We start from the raw sequence: 17,107 nt of genomic DNA on the forward strand, positions 1-17,107 counted from the left end.
CTCTGCTCAGCTTTCCTTCCAGGGTGTTTCAGTTCTAAACCTTCTTAACCCACACATTCTCTCCTCCTCGTCCTCAGTTCTTTGGTCAGATGTTGCCTTGGCTCCTCTCAGCTGCTTCAGCTCGCCTTTATTATTGGGTTCTTTGTCCTTTTTTTGGATAGTTCTTCCACATTCCTCTGGTTGTTGCTTCTCGGTACTTTTAGAGAAACGCTTAATTCCCTGGACTCTGCTTCCTGTGGTGTGTAATGAGAAGAGGGAATGAAAGGAGCCGTGGAAGGACAGATAACCGTGGCCCTTTAAAAAAGGCTGAGGTATTGCAGTTGACAGATTACTTAAAAAAGTGCCCCGACTCAGAGGAGTTGGACAGAAGGGCTGTCGCCAACAAGGTAGAGAAAATATTCTCTGCCCTTTTTTTTTTTTTAAATTTTATTTTTAGCTTTCAAAAGTTGCAGGTAATATAAATATATCAAAGTATCTTTAGAAAGTTCTGGATGGATTTTCATAGTTAAAATGATTATTGTTTAATCATGTATTAGTTTCCTTTATCTGTAGTCTTTGATATTTTGTGGTAGAAGACAAACTTCTTTTTCTCTTAAAACACTTTACGAAAAAGGCCTGTCACATAAAAGTAAATATAATTTCATCTTTTGCAGGAGATAGAATTCTTCCCTTAACCTAGGGCCAGTTTTCAAATTCCATCTATTTCACAAAATTGCAGTATATTTCTGATAAACTACTCTTCTCATTTACAGGAAAGTTATACTATCTAATTGTAGTGAATTTATGTGAATAAAGGATAATTTAATCTTTAAAGTTATGTCATTTACATCTGATAGGATAAATTTTAGATTTAATGTAAAACCACTATTGACCAAAAGGGATGAAAAGAAAAACAAAGAGTAATCTGTTTTTATGATAAAAATTGGAATTTCTTCAGTTTCTCAAAGATTTTTTTTTTGGAGGGGGGTTGTTTTTTAGTTTTAGTAACTTCATGACTTCTGGATTTAATTTATTTTTCTATTATCAGAGTTTATATAAATACAATATGGCTTTGTTTTTTTAAAATCATAGTCGAAGGTTCTTAATACTGCTTTTTTCCTGAAACTTTCTCAGTCCAGTTATATCCATTATAACCTTTTAGGGGACTAAGAAAAAACCACTGCTGTCGAGTCAGTTCCTCATAGGGCACTATAAAGAAGTAAAAACTTGCAAAGCGTAGGTGGTATAATTGAAATGTAGATCATAATCTGTTCTTTGTTTGTTTTACCAAATTAGTTAGGGATTCTGAGGATACTTGTTGAATATTTGTGTATGTTTAGCATTTTGTGCCTTTGTTAAAAATCTCTCAGTGTGACTTGTTTTTAATAGGATGTGTCTTGAATGTTGGGCCAATCACTCTTGAAAAGTATTAAGCCCTTTAAACATACTGGTCAGCCCCGTAGAGAGAAGCCTACAGGTTTATTAGTACTCCTTAGCCTGAAGGCACAGCATACCCTTTTAGGTTGCACGGCAACAGACTCCTAGCAACCATACGAGATTGAATCTCTAAGAGTGACCAGGCCGGATGTGATAATGAAGCAAGAGGTACAAACAGTTGTCATGGTTTTCTTTTCACAGTAAGCTGGTTTGATTTGGGGAAGCTTAGCCTTTCAAAATGGGCAAAACTTCTTATAAAAAAACTACCACTGTTTGTGCACAGGACTTCTGGCATTAAAATACCAATAATAGTACTAAATTGAAAAAGCTACAGGCTCCAAAAAATAGCAAAAAAGAAAGTATGCTCAAAATAAAACAAAACAAAAAGTTAAAAGTATGATTACATCAAGAAGTCTTCAGAGAAGTAGTTTTTAAAGAGTTTATTTTTTTTAAATCAAATTCGAAATTTAGCTGTAGCAAAGTAATTATAGTGAGTGTGATTTGTAAACGGTACAAATCATAATATTAGCACTTTTTCTTTGGAATCCTCTATTTTAATTTTGCAGCAACTCCTTATAATTTTGTATATGTAATTGAACAGGGTGTTTATGTAGAACTGATGATTATAATAGATGGAAAATTTATCTAACAGAATAGGCTATTTGAATTATATGTAAACATTGCTTTTTGAAATTATGAACTAATAACTAATAGAACAGATAATTTATTTTTTAAAAAGTAATAAAATATGCAGTCTTCTGCAGTGATAGTAAAAGTATCTGTGATATCCCTGAAGCTGTAGCGTTGGGCTGTAACTTTGTCAATACTTCTCATGTGTAGCCTTTAGTATAAGTTTGCTGATATGACCATGAAAAGGAAATTAATTCAGATACATTCACAGCCTGGAACAGGATGCCTCCATCAAAAGAAACAGATCCTCTGGTGGCTGCTCGAGTTAGGAGTAGACCTCCAGCCTTTGACAGCAGTAAGCTGTAAACACACACACGCTAATACCCTTGATTTGTTCATCTTTTGTGTCAGCATTTGGAAAAGATTGTTAAAGTGGCAGTTATAGTAAAGACTGGCAATTACAGTAAAGAGCAGAAATGAGGTATTTGTGACCTATTATATTTCATTAAAAGACTTCCTTATTAAAACAGCACTGCTTACTCTGATTACTTGACAGCTGCCCTGAACAGATTGGAAAATACACAGCTTCAGCGGAAGGTAAAATCCACCTCTTGAGCAAGCACGTGGCGTAGAACAAGTCAACAGTGTAGTATAAACTATTTTTTTTTAAGCAATAAATTTGCTTTAGGTAGAGATGTTTGGCGGTAATTCAGTGACATGCTCTTTTGTATTCCTGTAATAATTGCTTACTCACGGGGGCTTTTCCCATTGAGATATTTAGTACGCCCACCTAACGTCATACTGGCATCCTACTACCAAAATCCAAAAAAAAACCCAAACCCGTTGCTGTCAAGGCGAGTCCAGCTTGTAGCAACCCTGTAGCTCAGAGTAAAACTGCCCCATAGAGTTTTTAAGGAGCTGCTGGTGGATTTGAACTGCTGACCTTTTGGTAAGTAGCCGAGCTCTTAACTACCGTGCTTTTATTATGAGGCATAGATCCAGGAATCGGCATGTAAATACTACCTTTACCAGGTCGAACCTGAACTTTGGGAAGCTTCACCATTAGCTTAATGAATTTCTGAAATATTTTAAATGTTTTTTTTTATCCCATAATAATGCAGTAGAGCCGTAGTGAGTTTAACACTTGAATTCAGGCATCCCTTTGGCCACAACATAGAATTGTCAGCTTTTCTAGAGAAAAATTTATGTGCCTCTTGCTACCTTAAATATTATTTCTGAAGTTTTTACTGCTGCTGACTTTGTTCCATCTGTATTTTGCAGAGTGGCTGCGCTGCACTCTGTGGAATAGCTGTGCCTGTCAGATATTCTGTATTGTAGGTTAGCAGTGAAGCAGCCCAGCCTGCACAGTGTAATAGTTCATAGCTCTGTTCTACATCCCAAGGCGTGGGCTACATGCTGTGTAGAGTAGACCATGACTAGAATCACAAAGAGCCCTGGTGGCACAGTGGTTAAGCATTCAGCTGCTAACCAAACGGTTGGTGGTTCAAACCCCGCAGCTGCTTCGTGGGAGAAAGATGTTACAGTCTGCTGGGTAAAGATGACAGCTTTGGAAACCCTGTGGGGCAGCTCAGCTGTGTCCTACAGGGTTGCTATGAGCTGGAACTGACTGGATGGCAACGGGTTTTACGAATGAAATCACAGCTCGCCCTTGAAGACAGACACACAGGTTCAGGATGAAGCAGACTTGAGGGAAGATTACCTCCCTCATCTAGTCTTGCATGTAGATTCCTGTCAGCACCACCACAGTATTGACAGAAGGCTGTTGGCGTTGCTTGTACGGAACTGGGAAACTTCCAGAAAGACCCAAATTCTACTCTGTGAGACACTCTTATACCACATAGCTACATCACACTTATACTGCATGGCTGATTCCACATACACAGGTATCTGTGACCACTTCCTGTATCTTTAGTTTGAAAAATAAAACTACCTGGTGCAGGTTGCATGAGGTATGTCAGGCTGCAAACCTTTTAGGAATAGGTGTGACTCCTAGACTTTGGAGTAAGACAGACCTGAGTTCAAATTCTCACTGTCGTTTGGTAAGTAATTATCCTTAAACAAATTCTTTAACTACTTTGATCTCTGATCCCTTATGTCAAAACAGGGATATTACCTACCATGTAGGGTTATAAAATGAGGTAGGTGGATAAAGCGAGCTTAGCACAGCAGCCTAGAATCGGCACTCAGCTTGGGGTAGCTAGTATTGTGATCATCTTTCTTGCCTAGTCCTATGGCATGTGAGGCAGAGAGAGTGGCAGCTGAAAATAGTAACATGGAACTAGAGTTAATCAGAAACAAATCAGAAATGTTTTCAAAGAGGAATGTTACGTACTTCATATCAAGTCATTTTCAGTAGTGGTTGGTGGGTAGGATTTCTTAGTTAAACTGTTAGAAAGTGATCCCTCTTCACAGATTCCATCTGGGGGCAGGATCTTTAAAGAGAACAAGGGTAATAATTGAAGGGGGAAGAAAAGCATTGACAGATTAAAATACTTAGTGCCGTGCATGAAGAGTGGACTTCAAAGAATAGAGAAAATTTAATTATTTTAGTAAGTATGTAGGGTAAGCCTGTCATTATTTAAACACTTAGTCTGTCTTCAAATCTGTCTTCCATGTAAAAGACTGTAGAAGAAGAGGTGAGTGAACTGCCAGGCTTCCGTTGTGGACCTGAGAGAACTGGAAATGAATATCCATGGCTTCTGCTGAGCAACAAGGTGACAGCGGACTCCCGTAAAAATCTGGTTACCTCTGGTTGTTTTTGTCCTCCTCCTTAAAAAATGTACACGCTCATAGATTTACAAAATATTATAGTTTAACTTTTCATATATTCTCTTGGTGCTTAAGGGATCATAAAGGCATTTAATGAGAAGAGAATATTTGTGAAGGGAGTAGAAGTGTTTTGAAATATAATAAAGGTTTGAAGTAGCTAGTGGAATTAAGCTGGTTTAGGCAATGGCTATCCTGTTTCGATTCTTTGAGGCAAGTGATGCCAGCCCAAGCTTAAGGAAAGAAATAGGTACAGAACGTACTTAACTTTGCCTTGATATTTTAAGAGTGTGAAAAGTACCAGGCTAAAGTGACACTTCGAGCCTGGGGGAATGGCTCTTAGCACTACGCAGATGAAGGCTCTCAGACAGAGCCAGTAGCTGTTAGGAGCAGTTCTGCAATTTTTGAATTAATGACTTTTTTCTTGAGTACTACTTATGTGCTTATATTGCTAAACTGTTTACTGACATCAATTTAAGAGTTACATATCACCCAAAAAAGTAAACTCAGAAATTTTAAACTTCAGAGTTAAAGTAGATAACAGCTATTACTTGACCTCAGTGAATGTCTTAACTCTGACTTACCTTGTATGTAAGGTGTAACTGTCCATTTGTAGAACATCATTATACCTCTATGCTTAGTTGAGTATTTATGTCCAGCTCAGGGAAGGTTCATTCCTACATTAGCTTCAGAAATTTTCTCGCCGCATAGAATTTTTTTCTCCTAAAAATGGAGACGTTCATACTTTGGAGTTACTGCTCTTTGCTTGATATTCTTAGCACTTGGAGCGGTTGGACCGGGGGAAAATATAATATGTATACATATGTATTTACGTATATATGTATGTGTGCACACATATACGTATGTAGTCTCAATATAAAGAATTCTGACTTTAGACTACCCTGAAAAGAAGCCCATGCTTTTGTCTTTGTGTCTGTGTGTGCGTGTGTGTGTGCTTTTGTATATGTATCATATACATATGTGCATCAGGGTTGTGTCCTTTCACCATGCTTATTCAGTCTACGCTGAGAAATGATCCGAGAAGCTGGATTATATAAAGAAGACAGCATCAGGATTGGAGGAAGACTCATTAACAATTTGCAGTATGCAGATGACACAGCCCTGTTTGCTGAAAGTGAAAAGGACTTTGAAGTACTTACTGATGAAGAGCAAAGACTTACACCCTTCAATATGGATTACATCTCAAAATAAAACCATTGCCTGTTGCTGTCAAGTCAATTCTGACTCATAGCGACCTATGGGATGGAGTAGAACTGCCCCATAGGGTTTTCAGGGAGCAGCTGGTGGATTCAAACTGCTGACATTTTGGTTAGCAGCCAAGCTCTTAAAACACTGTGCCACCAGGCTGTCTTTCCTCAATACGAAGAAAACAAAACTCCTCGCAACTGGACCAAAAAGCAACATCATGATAAATGGAGAAAATATTGAAATTGTGAAGGATTTTATTTTACTTGGATCAAGAATCAACACCCATGAAAGCAGCAGTCAAGAAATCAAAGCATTGCATTGAGCAAATCTGCTGCAAAAGACCTCTTTGAAGTGTTTAAAAGCAAAGATGTCACCTTGAAGACTAAGGCGCACCTGACCCAAGCCATGGTGTTTTCAGTTACCTCATAGGCATGTGAAACCTGGACAGTGAATAAGACTGAAGGAAAATTGACGCCTTTGAATTAGGGTATTGGCAAGGAATATTGAATATACCATGGATTGTCAGAAGAACGAACAAGCCTGTCTTGGAAGAAATTCAGCCAGAGTGCTCCCTGGAAGTGAAGATGGCGAGACTTTGTCTCATGTACTCCGGACATATTATCAAGAGGGACCAGTCCCTGGAGAAGGACATCATGCTTGGTAAACTAGAGGGTCAAGGAAAAAGAGGAAGACCCTCAACGAGATGGATTGACACAATGGCTGCAACAGTGAGCTCAACCATAGCAATGATTGTAAGGATGGTGCAGGACCAGGCAGTGTTTTTTCTCTCGTTTGTAGGGTCGCTATGAGTTGGAACTGACTCGACAGCCCCTAACAACAACAGTAACAACAACGTATTATTATCTCAAAATGAAGAATTCTAACTTCAGACTACACTGAAAAGAAGCCCATGCCTTATATGTATATATATATTCCTTTTTCTTTATACTTTTCTGTATGTGTACGTATATAGAGAAAAGAGCATGGGCTTCTTCTAAAGGTAGAATTCTTGATTTTGAGATAATTGCTAGGTGAGAAAACGCTAATTAAACTATGAAACTAATCCAAGCTCTCACTGTTGGTAAGTTCTTTTAATACCAAAGTATTTTATGCAAGCTGTATACTCTGTATGAGGAGCCCTTGTAGTTCAACAATTAAGCCCTGGGCTGCTAGCCTGAAAGGTTGGTGTTTTGAAGCCACCAGCCACTCCATTGGAGAAAGCTGTGGCAATCTGCCTCTGTAAAGATTTATAGCCTTGGAAACCATATGGGGCAGTTTTACTCTGTCACATGGGTTGCCATGAGTCGAAATCGACTCAATGGCGTCCAACAAAATAACTATATGGTTCTAAAAATATGGTCAAAGGACCTCTGAGTGTTACCAACCCAACGAGGTCCTCCTTTTTTCAACTACGTAACTGTGTGAGACTGAATTTTCTTCATGTACTTCAGCCAAAACAGCCTATTGAGTGTAGAAGTAGATCTAAGAATCCAGTTGTCTTCTATTAAGCAAGACATTAAAAGAAATTTGCAAAAACTTAAAGTGATGACTCTCTTCTCATTAAATCTTTTGCCTTTTGAAAAATCTAGATATATTTCATAAAGACGTTTTTATGTTCATGTGTAATGGTTTTATTGTACTTTGAAAATTACTGAGTGTTATATTTCTGCATTTTGTTTTCTAATACGATAAATAGGGATAAATATGTCATTGTTGTTGGGGGCTATCAAGTCGATTCTGACTCATAGGACCCTATATGATGGAGTAGAACTGCACATAGGGTTTCTTAGGCTGTAGTGTTTATGGGAGCAGATCGCCAGGTCTTTTCTGGTAGGCTTGAACTGCTGACCTTTTAGTTAGCAGCCAAGCACTTAACCATTGTGCCACCAGAGCTCCTAAACATAGATAGAGCTAGTGATATTATAGAGCCTGCTCCTACCACCTTGAGAGAGCCAGTTGCTTATACCATCCCAGCTCTGCCTTCAGCGATGTCATCTTGCTAGCTTGAAACTTGTCTTGCTGGAAATCGGCAGACACACAAATCTGGCCTTCTGGGGGGTGGGGGGGGGGACGGGAAGGAAGCGAGTTGGTTGCTAAGCATTTACTGGCACACCGCTGAATAAAAAGTTCTTGGGGTTCTCAGTAATTTTAAGCTCTAACAGGAGCCCTGGTGGTGCAGTGGTTAAGAGTTACGGCTGCTAACCTAAAGGTCGGCAGTTTGAATCCACCAGCTGCTCCATGGAAACCCTGTGGGACAGTTGTACCCTGCCCTGTAGGTAGGGTCACTATGAGTTGGAATCGACTCCATGGCAACATTTTTTTTTTTTAAATGGGTTATAAGACCCAAAATTGTTTGTTATAAAACAACTGGTGCTTACTACTATGCAATGCAAACTTACACAAGTCTATGCGGCTGTATGGTCGAGCAGGATCTCCAGCCAGCCACTGTCTCTAGTCCCACTTCCTGTACTGCCGTCTAACAAGATGAACTCCATAAAGTGATTGGAAGTCAAAGGGTATGTCTTGCCCCTTTTATGGTTCTCAACCATGCTAAGTACATAGCTTAATTACTTGCTGGCTGACTTTATTAGAGACTTTATTATGGGGATATAGAAAAGGGAAAAAAGAAAAAAAAGATTCTGTGATCGAGTAGTTAGAGAAGCCTTCAGTGAGGAAAATCTTAAATCTTCATGAGTTGGGTCTTAAAGGTTGTTTTGGAGTTATATGGGCTGTGAGCAAGGGATTAAGCACCTGCTGGAGACTGGTGCGTTCTGGCTGTGATCTCGTTGGGTGGAGTCATCAGTTTGAAGAGTTTATTGGGGAATAGTGAAGCAGATGGAGTGGAAAGGAAAATTAGGCTAGGGATTTGGAACTTATCTGGATAAAGCATAACCAGCCAGTGTGTATTTTTTAAAGTCGGTCAGATGTGAAGATGAAAATGGCCCTTTAGTGATTAACCTGGCAGATCGTGCAAGCAAGGAATGGGTCTGAAGTCGGGTAAACATGTCTTAATCATTGCAGAGAAAGTATGGGGTGAAGAACTTGGGCTTTTACTTCAGCAGGACCTTGTCTCATGTTACTTTCAATTCATCCATAAGAAGTAGATAACACCTGGCCAGTGGGGTTGTAGGCATTACAAAGAGCCTCGCATAGATGCCTGCCTGTGTGCTGGGACCCTCAGAGAGAGGTGCTTTTGCTACCACTACTGCTGTTGAAAAACCAAACCCATTGCCACTGAATCCATTCTAACTCACAACAACTCATAGGACAGAGCCGAAGTGCCCCATAGGGTTTCCAAGAAGTAGTGGCTGGTGGATTCGAACTGCGCACCTTTTGGTTAGCAGCCAAGCTCGTATTTACTGCTACTACTATTATAATAATTATTATTGCTTGGGAGGTTATAATGAGCCTGGGGGACCATCAGTGGAAATAGGATGGGAGGCGGGCCCATCCCTAACACTAATAGAGCAAGAATACAAATGGCAACTTATTATATTTCTAAATATTTAGATGTTGCAAATCCGCTAACAAACTGTGAAATAAAACACACTCTAACCTCCTAACTTAACCAGTATACCTTTACAATAGGCTGGGTGGCGGCCGGATTTTAATTTAGGATTCTCAGATTTCTCTGGACTCGGCTTTAGAACTTAATGGCAGAGGCAGAACTGGCTCCCTCTCTCCCCTTGTCACTGTCCCGCAGCCCACTCCCTTGTCCCCGTATCCTAGATGTTTTCCCATGGCATGCCCATACGCCCACCTTCCCAGCAAGCTGGCCGCACCCCTTAGGAGCTCCCTGTAGTTCACTGCCCACCTAGGGGTGTGGCTGCCTGCACCTCCTTCTGCCCTGGGTGGGATAGCCCAGGGCTGAGCAAGGAGTTTGGGGTCCCGGAACCTCTGGAGGCAGAGTCTAGAGGTCTCGGGAAGCATGACCCTGGACCTTGAGCCATCACACATCCTGTATAAATTATGACCTGATGTATAAAAAGCAGAAGATTTTAATGTATCCAGTATGAGATCTCAGTGATTTTGCAGTAGATTTATTTTGCATGTCAGAGTTTGAGATATATTTTCCCGTTTTTTGATGGCTGATGAGTTCTTGCCTCAAGAGCAGTGCCTGTTCCAGAGAGCCCAAGTAGGCTGTCCACAGTGCAAGGACCAGGCCGGTGGCCACTCTCGCCTGGCTCTTCGGGTAGTGCTGCAGGGGCCCCTCTGAGAGGGTGACCAATCAGCAGGCCTTGTTTACTCTTGGTTGTGGGGTATGAGAAAATGGGAGTGAAGAAAATGATCAAGTACTGGGTTCCAGGAGCCTTGCAGAGCCATGGGGACAGCCTGGGAGCAGGTGAGGTGGCACTCACCATTGTACCCTCCAGCACCTCGTCACCTCCCAGCATGCTGCCCAGCACAGCGTAGTGAGTCCATGCATATTGAAGGACCTGATAGGATATTTCGAATAGCAGTGCCAGAGAGGAGAAGAAAGTCATCGTAGAACGTTTCCGAAACAAGGAAAGTAAGTCCTTGTGAGGCCAGTGTCGAGCTTTGGGTATTTGGGAGGGAGCAACTTGCTCTGATTGGCATGTTAGCCTGTGAGCTACTGGTGTGTGGGGACCATGCATATTTCGTTGTGTGTGTGTGGTACCTAACATAGTAGCTGGTCTTTCTTAAATGAGTAATTGAATAAAATTAAACAGAAGCAGGCTTTTAAGAAGCTCATTGGGTTTTAAGGTCACAGTGAAGATGTAGCAAAGACAAATTTGTATCATCGGTGAACTAGCATGGTAGCTGAGGACTTGTAATAATTTGAGAAACAAGGGAGCCTGAGCAGTTGTGATGGTGTCAGAATGAAGGGGAGAGCAGGGAAGTATGTCTTCAAAGAGGAGGCTGGATTTGTAGCCTGCTTAGACGGCGGAAGCGACACAGATACCTGGTAGTTAAGCCTAAGTTTCCTAACCTGATACTCACTTCAGAACTTGGGTATAGGGGAGGGTGGTTTGAGAAGAAGGTTAGAAGTAAAACAGTAGGTAGAATTATCTTGCAAACATATTTAATTGCAGTTACGGATAGCTCGTAGTCATTTCGCACAAACTTGTTAGGATGTACTGTTCACTCATGTAGTTTATAATAATAACTGTGCATTTTATAATGCCAATAAAGCTGTCAATTTGTGAAATGACGCTAATAAGTAACAGGAAAATCTGACAATAGGGTTAAAGTCGCCAAGTTCTTTTTGAGAACTCTGGCGTGTCGCTTAGCGTAGGTGACTGCGTTTTTGCTGTGTCCGACTTGTAATCGCCCAAATAAATACGCAGCAAACGCCTGTGATTGTTGTGGTGTGCCCCATCTTGTCCTGTCAAGTAGCCCCAAGTGTGTGTGTTCAGACTCTTGCCTGTTCACGTGTACTCAGCTGTGCCTGCTTGCCTTGTTAGTTTTTTACGTGAAGTGGAACACTATAAAAATTTATAGCAACTGTCACTTCGTGTCACCTTTACCTTCAAAAAAAAAAAAAAAACCCAAAAAACCAAAACAAAAAACAGAACTAATTTATGCCAGACAGCTTTGCTGCTGTTTGTAGTTAATTAGGAAGCCCTGGTGGCACAGTGGTTGAGAGCTATGGCTACTAACCAGAAGGCCTGACTGTGGGCATTGTTATCACACCTAATAGTAATAAAAGCTGACACGCGTCTAGAGAAAAGGGTTTCCATAGCATGCTTCTATTAAAAGTGCTTAAAAACCGGCTGCCGTCAAGTTGGTTCCGATTCATAGCAACCCTACAGGACAGAGTAGAACTGCCCCATAGGGCTTCCAGGGAGCCGCTGGTGGATTTCAACTGCTGCGTTTTTGGTTAGCAGCTGAGCTCTTAACTGCTGTGCCACCAGGGCTCCTAAAGTACTTACAGGTATGTTTATTGAAAATAGTTTTAGAGGGCATTAGCCAGTAGATGTGTCGGTAGAGTCCTTCCTTTGGGAAAGAGGTGGTAGATCAGTTGGGGCCAAATTATGGAGATTCTTGAATTATGCCAAGAGAAGCAATTTCTGTATGCATCTCTCCTCCCACTGTTTTTTCCTTTCATCTGATTTTTGGGCTTTCTTTCATTTTGGCAGCATTAAAGTCCTTCATTGTATGTGAAATAAGGAAGCATTTTAGGGAGCAGGGTGGTAGGGAAGGGCAAACCTGTTTGTCGTTAAATATCGCATAGCATGTAGCACAGTAGTGATAACATACCTTATATTTACATAGGAGGCCACAGCTTACAAATTTCTTTAGTGGATCATCCTATTTAACTTTTCACAACTATGTCAGTTGTGTGGCATAGGGTTTGTCTCTATTTTAAATGTGGAAACAGGCTGAGAGGTTAAGAAAGACTCATGAAGTTGCACAACTAGTCAGTGGCGGATCTAGGATGTGAGCCCGTGTCTTGTGACTCTTATTCAAGTATTCTTAACCAATATGTTAGTAATTATGTCTCCCAAGCAAAGAAGTCCACCAGGCATCACCTTAGGGAATGATTGGAGGTAGAGTTGGTGGCCTGCAGGGCAGGCCCACTGTTGCCTGGTTTTCTATTGGGACTCTGAGCACTATTTCTTTGGAAGACAGTTTTAAAGCTGCTGTTGTCTGCTGTGTTTCTTTGAGAGAGGACTATTAGAATAGCAATCTCTACCTCTTGTTTGTATATTTTGCTAGAAGAGATGATCGAGGTTGTGTACCTCTTTTCACACAGCTGAACTCAAAAGTGGAGGTAGTGGGGTAGTCTACTCATGCCTGATTGAGAGTTGCCGTTACCCTGTGTAAACAGCGAGTATAACTAACAAGCTCCCGAGTTAACGCACGAAGCAATGCTGGAGTTTTTGGAGCCATGGAACCGAAGTCTCCGGGACCTTCTATCTGCAAGTTATTTCTCAAAGTGCGTTGTGTGGCACTTAAACATTTCTACTTCACTTATAGTGTTTTAAAAATGAAGTTTTATGAGAAATTACAGATTCTCAATAATGGGTGAGTAGAAACAGTCCCTTTGCAGATTTTAGAATTTTAAATTTGTCATTTGAGAGGAATAAAGTGTAAATTTCCGTTCAACACTAGTCTCAACTGCTTTTTGAGCAATATTTTTGTATTAAAAGTGGTAACATTTGAAAGTTCACAAAACTTCTTGCTTGTGATAGTTGGCATTACTTCAAATGAAAATAATTGTATTCTGCTCATAAGAATTATGCAGGCTTAATGTACAGCATTCAGGAAATACAGAAAGGTACAAAGAAGAAGGTGGAGAAGAATCAGAATCCCACCGCGCAGCGGTTGCCACTGTTCAGATTCTGTCACAGCTCGGATTTCTCTCAGCGAGTGCCCCTGTACTCACTCTCGGTGATCTTGGGCAAGCGTGTCCTCGTGTTCTCTCTTAGACACCAAAGTACAGGCACTTGCTTAGAAAATCTGAACATACAATATGTTTTTTAATTTGACACATCCTGAATATATCCCTTCTCGTTAGTAAATAAAAGTTTTATATCTTTTTGACTATATTGTTGTTGTTAGGTGCTGTTGAGTTGGTTCTGGCTCATAGCGACCCTATAGGACAGTAGAACTGCCCCCATAGGGTTTCCAAGGAGCGGCTGGTGGATTTGAACTGCCGACCTTCTGGTTAGCAGCTGAGCCCTTAACCACTACGCCGCCAGGGTAGTGCATTGTACGATAGCCCCACTATCTATTTAAGCAATTGCCCATTTAGACATGTAGGTGGTACCTTTTTCTCTCTCACAATCCCTATTTTTTTATGTGCCGATATTATAATTGTAATTGCAGCAAACCTATCTAATGAATACGAGCAATTCATCACCTTCCTCATCCACAAAATAACTTCCTACCTGAAAATACCAAATAGTACTGAAGTGCCCTGTGGCGCAATGGTTAAGCATTCGGCTGCTAACCAAAAAAGTTGGCAGCTCCAATCTACCAGCCTTAACTTGGAAACCCTACTGGGCAGTTCTGCCCAGACCTATAGGGTCGCTGTAGGTTGGAGTCGACCCGACGGCGATGGTTTTTGTTTTTTTTAGTAATACCAAGATGGTATCCTGTACTTTGGTATTTTGATTAATTATTGTGTGCGCATTTTTGTGCATCGTCCAATTATTTCCTTTATGAGAAGTTTTAGGAAGTTAGTTGCTGTTTAAAGGCTGGGTGCGTTAAGCCTGTCTTTCTCGGATACCAGATTGCTCTCCAGAAAGGTTGAGCCATTTTATACTTTTGGCAGTAGTGCTCCAGTGGCTCTGTTTCTTTGCGTGCTCTCTGACACTCAGTGTGATCAATCTTTTTGATTTTTGCCAATCTGATAGTTAAAAAAGAATCTCATTTGAATTTCTTTGAGAACTAAAGACAAAAACCAAAACTTTAGAAAGTATATTTTTAGCCATTCTGTTTATTTTGTGAATAGGCCATTTTTGTTTTTAGTCTGTGGCAGGGGCTTCTCCTCCCCTTCCTTCAAGAGCTCTCTTTATCATGTAAGAATGTGAACTTTTGCCATTCAGTCTGCACACATTTTTGCCATTTAAAAATATTGGTTAGGGTTTTTTTTTTTTTAATTTAGTGAGGTTTACTTTTTTTTTCAATATAAATACATCATTTTAAAACAATTGGCATTTCCAAAGTATAGAATGACTATTATAGCTAATATTGACTTAAATTGACTTATTAGATGAGTTAAAGATTTAGGTGCTTAAAAAAATGAAGGTAATACAGGTAGGCTTCAATAACTTTTTATAATCTTAGGGGAAGAATATCAACAGTATTTTCAGATGGGAAGCCATTTTGTGGAGAAGATGGTGATGGATTGTGCGTGTTAATCAGACATGTTCAGTGTGATTACGGCTATAGTAGCCGCATGTAAAAATAGGAATTGTGGGAGGGAAGTACTTTGATATAGTTGAAAGACTCCTGGGTTTTTAAAGACAGATAGACCTGGCTTTGTTTATTTGTTCCTTAATTTAGACATCAAATACTTGTCAAATATCTATTATACGTTGGACATTAATACTGGACTTACCACTTATTAGCTGTTTGACCACAGGCAAGTTACTTACAGTCGCCAAGTCTCAATTTGTTTATCTGTAAAAGAGGGATAGTACCTATCTTGTTTAGTTTTTGTAAGGGTTAGTGATAGTTCACCTGACACATAATTGGGCAACAACAGATGGAAGCCAGTATTAGTGTTATTATTCTTCACAGTAACAAAACATAATGTGCTTTAGCCCATTATTTATGCATAATATCATTGCCATGGTAGCAGTTTAGCATATGGAGTAATTAACTATGATTATTATAATTTTATTAACAGAGGAAATAGAGCGTAGCTAGTTGACTATACTTAGGGCTCTTTCAGGTAAGTAATACCTCCTTATATTTGTATAGCAGTTTACAGTTTTCAAAGTTCTGTCTCATTTCCTGTCTCAATTGTTCTGTACGATGTTCCTATGAGATAGATGGAGCACTGTAATTTTCCCTGTTTCACAAATGAGGAAGCTGAAGCTTGAGCGATGAGTTGACTTGTCCAAGATCATGTGGCTTGTAAGTGATTAATCCTGTTCGTCCTTCCACCTAAAATTAAGATTCTCACTGAGCCCAGGTTGACCTCAGTTAGGGTAGAAGCAGAGAATGGAATCTGACTGTAATTGCCCAGCCTTGAGTTAGCTTTGGCTATCTTGTAGTGTCTTGTGGTTGCTCCCGTTCCAGCCTTCTGAATGTTGGTAGTCGTGTTTCGGTGGTCTGTTACATGGGGGGGCCTCCAGTGAACCATGCCTCTTCATCATCATGCCCTTTCGTAGCCCCTTTTAATCTGTGGTAGGCCTGTGACTTGCTTTAACCAACAGGATGCAGCAGAATTAAAGCTCTGCCAGTTTCGTGGGACCCGAGCCATCATTTAAGAAATCCAGCTACCCTGCTAGAGAGAGACTATGTGGAGAAACCATGTGGAGAAGGAGAGGCCTTGAGATTACGTGGAGAGAGAAGCCCAGTCATCCTGGTTCCCACCTGCCAGTGGAATGCAGCTGCATGCATGACCACCAACAAGATGAGCAGAAGAACTGCCTAGTTGAGCCCAGCCCAGATTGCAGAACTATGGTTGTTTTAAGCAAATAAATTTGGGGGTTGTTTGATACACAGCAGTAGGTAAGAAAAAGAAGCACAGCAATGTTCTTGAAAATAAAAGTTTTGCTAAGGAGTGTTCACTTTTCTTGGCATAGTTTGACAGTTTCAGTTTTTCCCTGGCTTGCTAACATCAACCAGCACAGAAGAGAGGTAATAGTTACAACTCCTTTCCCTTCCCAAAACTCATTTTACTCTAACTTAGTAACTACATGGGTTTGGTGTGTACTTGGGTGAATATGAGGTAAGCCCAATCTCTTGTAGTGAGTCTGTCATGGAAGTCTCAGGAGATAGTGTGGCCTCCTATGTTGAGGTCTCTGATTCCACTTCTCTGCTTACCTTCCCAATCCCAGGCTTCTCTGGCTCTTTTTTGTCCCTGACAGTCGGAGTTGAATTGGATTTGGCCTAGGTCAGCCCAGTAAGAAAAGATGGAATGGCCTTTCTTCCTCACTTGAACTTGGTTTCTGTCGTTCAGAAAAGATTTGGGTGGCCTTTTGGGGCGAAGGGTGGATCTAAGACCAAGAACCACCTTTATTTTCAGTGATTCATGTATTAGTTACCAGGAGAGATGAGCATGGCTCGGGGGCTGCATGCAGTTTATTTTTTACCCCTCCCAGATCAGTTTTAGTTTTACTTACCTTCAAATATTGCGATATAGATTTTTTAAAAAAGTTTCTACTGGAAGTACCAAGGGGAGGGGCAGGGAAAAAACACCAAACCCATTGCTGTGGAGTTGATTCTTACTGATTGCGACCCTATAGGACAGAGTAGAACTGCCCCGTAGAGTTTGCAGGGAGTGCCTAGTGGATTCAAACTGCTGACCTTTTGGTTAGCAGCTGTAGCACTTAACCGCTACGCCACCAGAGTTTCCAATAATTGGATTAAAAAAATCTACATGTGTAATTTAGTAATCAGATCAGGTTTTGGGGGGGTAAGA

General features: G+C 40.6%; 1 protein-coding gene across 5 annotated transcripts in view; it reads left to right on the top strand.

Moving 5' to 3' along the window:
• RFX3 (regulatory factor X3) overlaps positions 1-17,107 on the top strand; it is a 315,870-nt gene that overhangs the window by 23,621 nt on the left and 275,142 nt on the right. The gene's annotated exons all lie outside the window — the stretch shown is intronic.

Source organism: Elephas maximus, chromosome 9 (assembly GCF_024166365.1).
Source record: "Elephas maximus indicus isolate mEleMax1 chromosome 9, mEleMax1 primary haplotype, whole genome shotgun sequence".
NCBI classification, from domain to species: Eukaryota; Metazoa; Chordata; class Mammalia; order Proboscidea; family Elephantidae; genus Elephas; species Elephas maximus.